Here is an 11,172-nt window from a genome sequence, read left to right on the forward strand (position 1 = left end):
GTCATAACTAGCAATAGGGGTAGTCTTTGGACACGTGTCCTCATTTCCCCTCTGAGAGAGAGGACTTGATAAGTGCTTAAACAATTAATTTAACTAGTTAAATTATCATTGGACCCCTTTAGAGGCCAACCAATAGGCTTTAGGCACCTTATGAGGGCAACATGGAGAAGAGCTTGACATGTGTCCTTGTTGCCTCTTTAGACTAGGCTTGCCTTGAGTGAGGATGTGTGTGTTCTCTCTCATGCTCCTACAAGTAGGGATCCCCCCCCCCCCCCCCCCCCCCCCCCCCTTTCCCCCATGTGTAGGGATCCTTGTTGACTTTTGGAACAACTTAAGACTCTCAAGAAACTTAGTCATGGAGCACCTTAGCACCTTCAATTAGGCACCTCAACCACCTTAGTCAGCAAGCACGACAAGCACCTTAGTTATCATGCACAACAAGCACCTCAACCTTGGGCTAGGTTCACACCTCAAGCAGAGCCCTAGCTTGCCTAAGGTAATAGGTAAAATGACTTTTAACACTAGCCTTTGAAGGTCTTTAATGAAGCTAATCCTAAGGTCTTTAAACTTCATTAGCTAGAATTGCTCTTTGACACACCATCTCTCATTTGGACCCTTTAACTTTGGCCACGTGTTGAGATAAATCCATAAGCACATGTCTATATTATAACCCTTGTTCTCATTTATTCTCCCACATGAAATGATCAATTTAATATGAGAAAATCATTTGGGTTGGTTAGATATTAGATTTTATGGCATACTACCAACAACAACAAGTGTTTGGAAAGAGAGACTTCTGCTCAACAATGAACATAATGACTTCCTTGGTTCTCCCGAAGTACTTACAAAGGCCAAGGAATAGCTACAACCTATGATGAGCATAGCAATATCTTCATGGATGTTACTTTGCTACATACGAGAATGTTAGTTCTACAATGTCATATTCCAATGGTGCCATCTATCACATAATCCTTCACCGCATGCATCAAAATAAAGTATTAGCGTCTTCAGCAACAACACATGCAATCATACTTTTACAACAAAGAAAAATTAAACACTCTGAGTCTTTTAACAACTCCAATGCTCATGAAGGCCAAAGAAAGTGGAGAGAGACAATGGAATATGTGAACCATAGGTTGAGCAAGAGGCTCTGAGTGTTTAATACAACATGTAGTTACAACACAACATGTACAAATCTGTCACGTACAAGTCACTAATTGTGTGTCAACTTGTTGAAAATTTAAATATATTTTTTGGCACATTGCCTTGGTATCATATCATCAAGTGCTTTCCACAATCTAAGAGCTCATCTGGGTCTTGTTTTCCTAAGGATAGTGCCATTTTTGTGTATGTGTAGTAATATGTGGACCGAAAGCCTATATACCCTAGAGTGTACCCGAAACACTCTCTTGCAAAACTTTATCGACAAGAATGACTTTGTCCGCGTTCTGTGGTAGCATTGGTCCACCTAGGAAGCAGGGGGACGTCTTCTGGAAAAAATTTGCCATACTCCCCTCTTGCAACATTCCATTGTGAAAGACCAAGGTTGGGGCCTTGCAGAGTTTTTCAAGATATTGTGAAAGAATTACATCCCTTCCACGGTACTCGAGTGAGACGATGGAGAAATGCACCCTTTTCAGCAATCCAAGATTGCAACCAAAAAGAAGTGTCAAATTTCAGAAAGAGACATTGGGGGGGCGGGGGGGGGATTACCATGAAACTCTAATTTTGCATCCAAAGTTTATCCTTCCATAGGTCCATCGAGTGGCTCGAGGGCCTGTGTTGGGTGCTTATACCAATCCTCTACTTCTTGATTGCTAGTTGAGGGATTTAGGCTATTCTTGATTTCTTGAAAAGTAGCCTCATTAGGGAGTGTCTCCTTATATTTTTTTGCTTTTTGGAAATAGATTTTGAGGCACTTCGATGGGTTATTGGAGGTTTCCATTGCCTCCTCATCACTACTATCTTAAGAAACAAATCCATTCCTCTCCTCGTGGATTTTCAAGATGGTGCCTAGTGCAAAGTCTTTCCTCAGACATAATATACTTTAAATGTCATGGAGGGAAATGTATGTTCTGTTGCCAATATTAAATTCTGGCACACCAGGAAGCATCAACTCAGCTTGTTTCTCATTGAATCCAGACACATCCAATGGCAGCTTGATTTTTGATGTTTTCACAGAGAGTATTTTGCATTGTTCAACCTCCTTTGCTTCAGCTTCAAATTTATAGCCTCCTCTATCTCATCCACTTCATTGTAGTCTATCTCCTTGTCCTCTCTTTTATCTGGTGGTAGATCTTGTTCCTCCATGATTTCCTTTGCATTTCTTCATAAGACTAGCAAATAGTAAATTCAAATCTAAAAGAAACCCAAAGGACTCTTGGATTATCTTGCACTCATTTTTGTGCATAGGGCACCACAAGTGTCTGTATGACAACAACATCAACTGAGTGTATTTTTTGTACAAATGCCGTTTGGGATCACAATCTCTAAAGTGAACTACCACCATGTTATCAAGGATGACCTGCCCTTTTGCACCTCTAGCTCAAACCCTTCTCTTTTAGGCTTTAAGAAGTCATCTTGCTGAGCTAGAAGATCATCAAGACTAAACGTGGCATTAGGGATGCCAAATACCTTATGAAAGTTAGCAGTAGCTCTTGACTAATTTGCAAATTCAAAAAGACTTTCATTGATGATTGCAATGTCTTCTTCAGTAACTGTGTCTTTTTCTCCTCTCCTCTTTTGTGCTGCGCTTTGTAGGTGACCCACATGCAGTGGATGAGAGAGAGAGAGAACCTTTTCTGTGGAACACAATCAACACACACACACACACAAATATATATATATATATATATATATAGAGAGAGAGAGAGAGAGAGAGAGAGAGAGAGAGAGAGAGAGAGAGAGAGAGAGAGAGAGAGAGAACCTTTGTTGTGGTACACAATCGACACACACACACACACACACACACACACACACACACACACACACACACACACACACACACACACACACACACACACACACACACACACACACACACACACACACACACACACACACACACACACACACAGGGAGAGGGAGAGGGAGAGGGAGAGGGAGAGAGAGAGAGAGAGAGAGGGAGAGAGAGAGAGAGAGGGAGATGTAGAGTTTCTACTCTTTTAGGACAATGGCAAGAACAAAGGCGACTACCAGGAAGACTGGCAAAAGTCTAGGTTTAACTGCGAAAGTAGGGGGTAGGTCAGTAGGAAGAAGAAGAGACCCGAAAAGCCAATGAAAATTTTGAAGGCTCCAAGAATGAAGAAGATCCAAAGAAGCCTGAAGCTAATTAAGGAGATCAAGAAAGCTCAAAAGTGCATTGATATTTGTGTACCAAAGGTTCCCCTCGAGAGGTTGTTCAGGTCAATCTATAAAGAGGCATGCTTTGGCACAATGAAGTGGAAAGGTGTTGCACTATTGGCACTTCAAGAGGCAGCAGAGGATTTCTTGCTTGAGTACTTTAATAACATAACTATTGTTGCAACACATGAAAACATGCTAACCTTAATGGACAAGGATAACAAAACACTAAAAAGAAGATGGAGGTATGATGAAATTATTGTGCCCAATGAATTCAAAGACATGAAAATGATAGATATTGTGCTCATATTTCCAGCAAGGACACAGACAGAGGTGAAAATACTAGAGTCACCCATGATGTCAATACCAGAGCCAGCGTTTAACAAGGACACTGGTGTGCAAAGGAGAGCAAGAAACAAAGAGAGAAAGAAAAAGTCACAGTTGTCATGGAAGAAGAGATAAAAAGCTATGACACAACAACTTTTGAGATCAATGCAAGAAATAGTGAAATTTTATCAACAATCAAAGAAGGACTGGTAGCAGATATACCACTAGTAGATGGTTCAAGAAGACTAGAAATTGATTCTGTGGATCAATATTGATATATTGCAAGATCCAGATGCACAAATTACTAATTCAATTGTGTATATATGCTTGAAGTAAGCCCGTTCACTAGCTTCAACTTATCTAGCTTGAGACTTGATAATAGAGAATAACTTCCATTAAGTGTTTTGTAGTTTGATCAAGAGCTAGCTTCCTCAAAAAAGTCAATCAAAAATATTAATCTTGGACCCACAAATGTCTATCCTACTCAAAATGATTAATACCCCTCAATGCACATTTAAAGAGGTGGTTTTTCCACTACCCTATGCTGAAAATAACAATATTAATTTTTCCATATGAGAGCAACTACCACTGGATACTCATATGCATTGAGCTCGACAAGCCGGTGGTGTGTACTTGCAACTCAATTTGAGGAACTCATCCAGAATTAAGACTAAGTATTCAGATTTTCAATTTAGTTTTATGTGGGATAAGGTTTGCATGCAATGATTGTTGTGGTTGAATAACAAATTTCATTATTTGCAGCTACATAAAAAGACTATTGCATGCATATGGCAAGCTGTGTGGTAGTTACAAATTGTACAAGGCAGTCATAAAAGAAGTTACTATGCCAAACCAAAGGGATGCAAACTCATGTGGATGGAGATGTCTCCTCCATGATGAGTACATATTGTAGAGCTTCTTTGCACTGGAGCCATTCATGTCAAAGGTGAAAATTTTGCAAAGCATTTCAATAACATGGTGGTTGAATAGCAATAAAAATTAGTCTCAGTTCCTTTTTTTGCTCTTTTGCTTGTTCTGCAGAGTGCATTGGAGAAGTACATAATACAATAGTTGCGTCGATACCGTGCCACTCTTATCCAACATCTACTTTCTATTTCAAATTTTGTAAGTTTGGATCGTGAAGACACCCAGTTGGATGACCATGCAGTAGAGGTGACAATTATAGGTGAGGGGAACAAGGCAACGGACCTCCATGATTCCTTTGATTTTTCAAGACATGTGAGAAGGGACAGGAGGAGAAGAGTGATTATGCCGTGGGAGAGGTTGACATGGAAGAGGTGCATGATGAGGAGAAGGTAAATTTGAATGCCGAGAAGCCAGAGATACATGATGTCAATGGAAGGGTTCAGAAGGAAGACGATAATGCTGAGGGAGGGTCTAGAAAGAAATCTATATTGAAACTCCCATCCCCCAAGAAGAGCCCTCCACCATTCCATCAGTAGAGATTGAACATCATCAACAATCAACAATGCTTGACCCCCAAGAAGATCATACCATAGTACAAGCCATTTCATTTGCTATGGACCACTCGGCAATGGAGACACAAGAGTCTTGATTTGCAAAATCACAAGGGATTGAGGAGGAAAACCTGAAGGAGAGTAACACTAGACATGAAAAGCTCAATACCAATCAGACCAAGCATGGACGTTTGCTAGACGTTGACATGGTTGTTTCATTAATAACTAATGTAAAAGAATATGAAAGTGATCTTGTTGTCTGAATACTTATTTGTTTTATAAAATGATTGTGGAGATTGATTATTTTGGACCTAAATGGTGTGTTGCTGTATCACGAGCCATACAATCTAGATGCAAAATATATCAATATGTGCAATTTTTGGATAGGCAATCATAGGGTCACTGTACGACCGGGTACCAAGTAATTTTTGCAATTTCTTCTTCCAAGGTTCCAGGTTGCAATATAGTCTTATGTGAAGCAAAGAAACCTTGATCCCCTCATAAGCATAGTTTGCATCATGGCCGAAATTCAACGTTCAGATTTTAATTTCCAAAGGCACTGCATTGCCATTGACGGCCACTACCACCCTACAAAACCAAATGTATACCTTTATTACAAACCTTTTTCTCAAATTCATGTGCCATTTGATGATGAAAACACTTTGCTAAAACACAACACAAGGGTTTGCTAAATCCATCGGACACAATTATCTCCCCTTTCTCATTTCAAGGGCATGAGCATGACTTCTACCAAGAGGACATTTTGATCCAGTATCGGCAAAGATTATATTTCAACTTATTGATTATTTGTGAATTTGTACTTTCCAATACTCTTTGAAATGCTAACTATGTACATTAGAATGCTTCTTTGTACTTGTCAATGTGGTGCCAATGATGTGTGTGTGTGTGTGTGTGTGTGTGTGTGTGTGTGAGAGAGAGAGAGAGAGAGAGAGAGAGAGAGAGAGAGAGAGAGAGAGAGAAACATACAAATTTATCTTACTGTTGAGATAAAGATACTTCCAAATGATCATATTCATCTCACTGTTGAAAAAAAAGAGTTCAATTGAAAAAATGTTACAATAGAATTCATCAATAAGATTTCAATTGAAACCCTTATTGATAGAAAACTTACAGCCTAATAGAACTCATTCAAGTTACATTGGCACAATTTGAACTTGGCCACCCAAATCTCTACATACAATTTTTTCCCCCTTTGTCGTATTAGTTTGTGTCCACCCACCAAGAAATAAAACTATGAGGGAAGACCATATTAGGTAAAGTGGGAAAATCCCAATTCCCAGGTTGGACAACTTTCAATATATCATGTATAACATATAGATATTTTGTCAAAAATTTGAGTTTTCTTAATTTCTCATTCCACTTTATGCACATACTTTATGCACATACAATACACAATGAAAACAACTAAAATACCATGGTTTCAATCAATTGGATTATTAGGAACGAGTATATTGCATCCATTATCAATGTCTATGTTCTATTGTCCTACCTACAACTTATCTCAACATGGAGAGCTTGGTTTCTAGGTCCACCACTTGTCCAAGTTAATGTAAAAGTGACTCAAGGTTCACAACTTGTGAAAGCAAGGATCCATTGAGGAATACAATCCACTTGGCTATTAATTTATTGCATGTGACATTCAAGCAAGGTCCATTTCTAATCTAGAGCTTCTTAATTTGAGGCATGGGGCATACATAAAATATGTAGCATATGCACTATTGCCTCATAGGAAGGTTGGTTTCAAGGTGCACTTATCCAGGCTAGCCTATCTTGGAGAAATGATGAAGCTTGCATCTCTCCTTGTTTCAATGGAAACTAGCTTGGACAAGTGGTGGACCTTTGCTTCTCTCTATGTTTCAATAGAGTTAGCTTGGACAAGTGGTGACCTTGGAACAAAACCCCCATGTAAAACATATCATGGGTATTCCAAGTGATTAGAAAGATTACCATTTAAGATATAATCTTATAGGTTGGACAACTGGAGCCTAGCTTGGAGAAATGGTGGACCTTTGATTCTCTCCATCCTTCAATGAAGCCTATCTTGGAGAAATGGTGCAGCTTGCTTCTATCGATGTTTCAATGGAGCCTAGCTTGGACAATTGGTGGACCTTTGATTCTCTCTATGTTTCAATAGAGTTAGCTTAGACACGTGGTGGATCTTCAAACTAAACCAACTACTATCAATGTTTCCTAGCTTGGACAAGTGGTGGAGTGTTTCTCCTCTCCATGTTTCAATGGAGCTTAGCTTGGACAAGTGTTGGACCTTAAAACAAAAACCCCATCTACAACATAGCATGGATTTTCTAGATTTCAATGGAGTCTAGCTTCAATAAATGGTGGAGCTTGCCTCCATCCATGTTTCAATGAAACTAGCTTGGACAAGTGGTGGACCTTGTAACAAACCCCCCCATGTACAACATATCATTGGTTTTCTAAGTGATGGAAAGGAATACCATTCAAGATATAAACTTATAGCTTGGATAAGTAGTTGACCTTAAAACCAAATTCATCATAATACAATGAAATACAAGTCAGCCAATTCCTAAATCTTGAGACCAAACCTCCCATGCTATTAGAGATAATATATTGGATAAGTGGTGGACCTTCTATTATTTTCCCATGCCTAGTTTAGACAACCGGTACACTTTGCAGCTATAAAGGTTGGACGAGTGGTGGAGCCTTGTTTCTATCCATGTTTTAATGGATCCTAGCTTGGACAAGTGGTGGACCTTGGAAAAAAGCTTCCATGTACAACATATATGAGGTTTTCCATGTTTTAATAGAACCTATATTGGACAAATGGTGAAGCTTGCTTCTCTCCATGTTGATTTTGGAACTACCTTAGACTAGTGGTGGAGCTTTGCTTTTCTACTCTTCATAATACAATGAAGTATAGGCTGGTTACATGGTGAATCTTAAGGCCAAACCTCCCATTTTACTAGAGATGATAGGTTGGACAAGTGGATCAACCTTCTATCATTTCTCCATGACTATATTAGACAATTAGTAGACCTAGCATCTCTCTATGTTGTCTAGAGATGAGCTTGGACAAGTGATGGACCCTGCTTCTCTCTTCCCTTGGTTTACTAGTTTGAAGACTCAGTATATATACTTTCTTAGATCTAGCTTGAACAAGTGGTGGACCTTGTATCCACAATCTTAATCCATTACAAAAAAGTATATGAAAAAATAACATAGGAATCTTGGTTTGAAGGTAAAGCAATTAGGTTCCAAATTCACATAATAATATATTTTCCACCCATAAGAAAAGAAAGTTAAATATGTTATTTCATACCAAATTGACAAAGGTAACGTGCAAGAATTCTAGCTTTGCATCTTGTTAGATCTAAACCTTAATCAAGGAGACATGCATGTATAAATCAACTTTCAAGCCATTCAAGAATACATGTACTTAAATTCCATAGTTTTCTTTTCAAAGTCTTTTAGGTTCTAAAACTCTTTCACATAAAGGATGTAATGATAAAATTCTTGAAGCAAACATTTGTGCCCAAGAAAAAGATCCCTCTCACATATTTAAAGTCCATGAATTCTCTGATCCACACTTACAAGTTTTATTTTGACATTAAACATCAATTCTCTCCTAGTTACAAATACATGCAACCTCGATATGAATTTCTTTTACTATATGATCCAACATAGGCCCCAATCAAATAAAAAATGAGTCCCCAAAAATTTGGGTGCACTCTAGAAATACATCAGAGTCCCCTTACAATAGGATGCACTCCAATAGTACATTGAAGTCCCCTTAGAGTAGGGTGCACTCCATTGAAGTGTTCATAAAATTGTCACACCTTTGTTTTAAAAAAAAAAAGACTATATCAAATTATACAAATGTTAAAAGATACACACTAGAATAAAAAAAGCATCTTATGGCCATATTTATTCAATGCTTTCGTGTTGACAAGTACACACCAAGGACATAATTTGTCTCAGAATCACTATATTGATTTACAATTGTGTTGTATTTATGGACTCTCTTATCTCTTGCATACAACCATCCTACCAACCATGGAATTATGGTTCTCTGCAAGAAGTTTTGAAGTTGCTCGGAAGTTTGCCTCCACATCTTTGGAAATATAAGATATGTCCCTGGCATGTTCCACATCACTCTATATGGAGTGTCATAAAAAATTAAGGTATTGTTTGCATCCAAATCCTCAAATATCTTCCAAATATCACTCAAATTTTTGCGATAAATCCTTGTAAATCCTAACATGGTATTTGGATTTTGGCAATTTTTGTTACTCATAAACACCTTGAACTTGGTATACTGCTCAGGAAAACATTTTTGTGTGATGCGTTGCATCCTTGTTAAGTTATAGCAACTCCATATCCACAGCTCAAAGTATTCAACACAAAAATCCAAAAAACTTTGTGTGTCTGGTCGCACCACATGATAAACTTCATCTTTATCCTCCACAAGTCGCATGTGTTGAGCCCAAGCTGGCATAGAATCTCCATGTTTCATTTCAATTTTCTTGAGAAGTAACCCCTCTAGATCCAAGATAAGTACTCTTTTGATGTCCTTGAAAGCAAGTGGTAGGTGATAAGGAGGTGGTTGATTCCTTGGACAAGGTCTTGGAGGAGGTTGGATGGGTAATTCAATAGTTTTCTTCAATTTATGCAAGCATATAGCCAATCCATTTTTTTGTAATGATTCTGAAATTAAAGAACAAGAACACTTAATGCAAACACAACAATAGACATGAGTTTTACATTGTCTACCCTAAGGTTTTATTAGATACCAAAATCCATCTATGATCTACTCATTAATAGAAAGAAATTCAAATTAAAATCCCGACTCTTTTTTATGCTACACTCTCTTAGTCTCAATACCATGGAGTTCAACTAGACTTAAGTCAACTAATAACTACTACTTGTTGTTCAAGGTATGATTGAAGTTCATAAGGATTAACCAATGGTCTAGTGTAGAATGGGTATTTAGGTCTCAAGGTCTACCACTTATCCAAGCAAAGATCCATTTAGATATAGAAACCCAATTTTTCTTAATATAATGATATAGAGTGGACAAGTGGTGAATCCTGAGACCAAACCACTCATGCTACTAGGGATAATAGGTTGGACAAGTGGTGGACCTTGAATGTAAACCCCCCATGTACAAAGTATCATGGGTTTTGGGTATTTCAATGGACTCTAGCATCTTGGAGACATGGTGGAGCTTACTTCTCTCCATGTTTCAATGGAGCCTATCTTGGATAAATGGTGGAGCATCATTCTATCCATGTTTCAATGGAGCCAAGCTTGGACAAGTGGTGGACCTTGGAACAAAACCCCCATGTAAAACATATCATGGACATTACAAGTGGTGAGAAAAAATACCATTCAATATATAACCTTATAGGTTGGACAAGTGGTGGACCTTAACACCCAATTATTCTTAATATAATGACATAAAGTGGACAAGTGGTGAATCTTGCGACCAAACCTACTAGGACAAGTGGTGGACCTTGAATGACAACCCCCCATGTACTTGTAAAATATCACTCATTCTACTAGGAATAATTTGGTATTAAGGTCCATGTTTCAATGGAGCCTAGCTTGGACAAGTGGTGGACCTTTGTTTCTCTCTATGTTTCAATAGAATTAGCTTGGACAAGTGGTGAACCTTGGAACAAAACCCCTATGTAAAGCATGTCATGGTCATTACAAGTGGTGAGAAAAAATACCATTCAAGGTATAACCTTATAGGCTGGACAAGTGGTGGACCTTAACACCCAATTCCTCTTAATATAATGACATAGAGTGGAAAAATGGTGAATCGTGAGACCAAACCTACTAGGGATAATAGGTTGGACAAGTGTTTGACCTTGAATGTAAATCCCCCATGTACAAAATATCATGGGTTTTGCGTATTTCAATGGAGCCTAGCATCTTGGAGACATGGTGGAACTTACTTCTCTCCATGTTTTAATGGAGTCTATCTAGGAGAAATGGTGGAGGTTCCTTCTCTCCATGTTTCAAT

The sequence above is a fragment of the Adiantum capillus-veneris genome, chromosome 10, assembly GCF_014529385.1.
Source record: "Adiantum capillus-veneris isolate H3 chromosome 10, ASM1452938v2, whole genome shotgun sequence".
Taxonomy (NCBI): Eukaryota; Viridiplantae; Streptophyta; class Polypodiopsida; order Polypodiales; family Pteridaceae; genus Adiantum; species Adiantum capillus-veneris.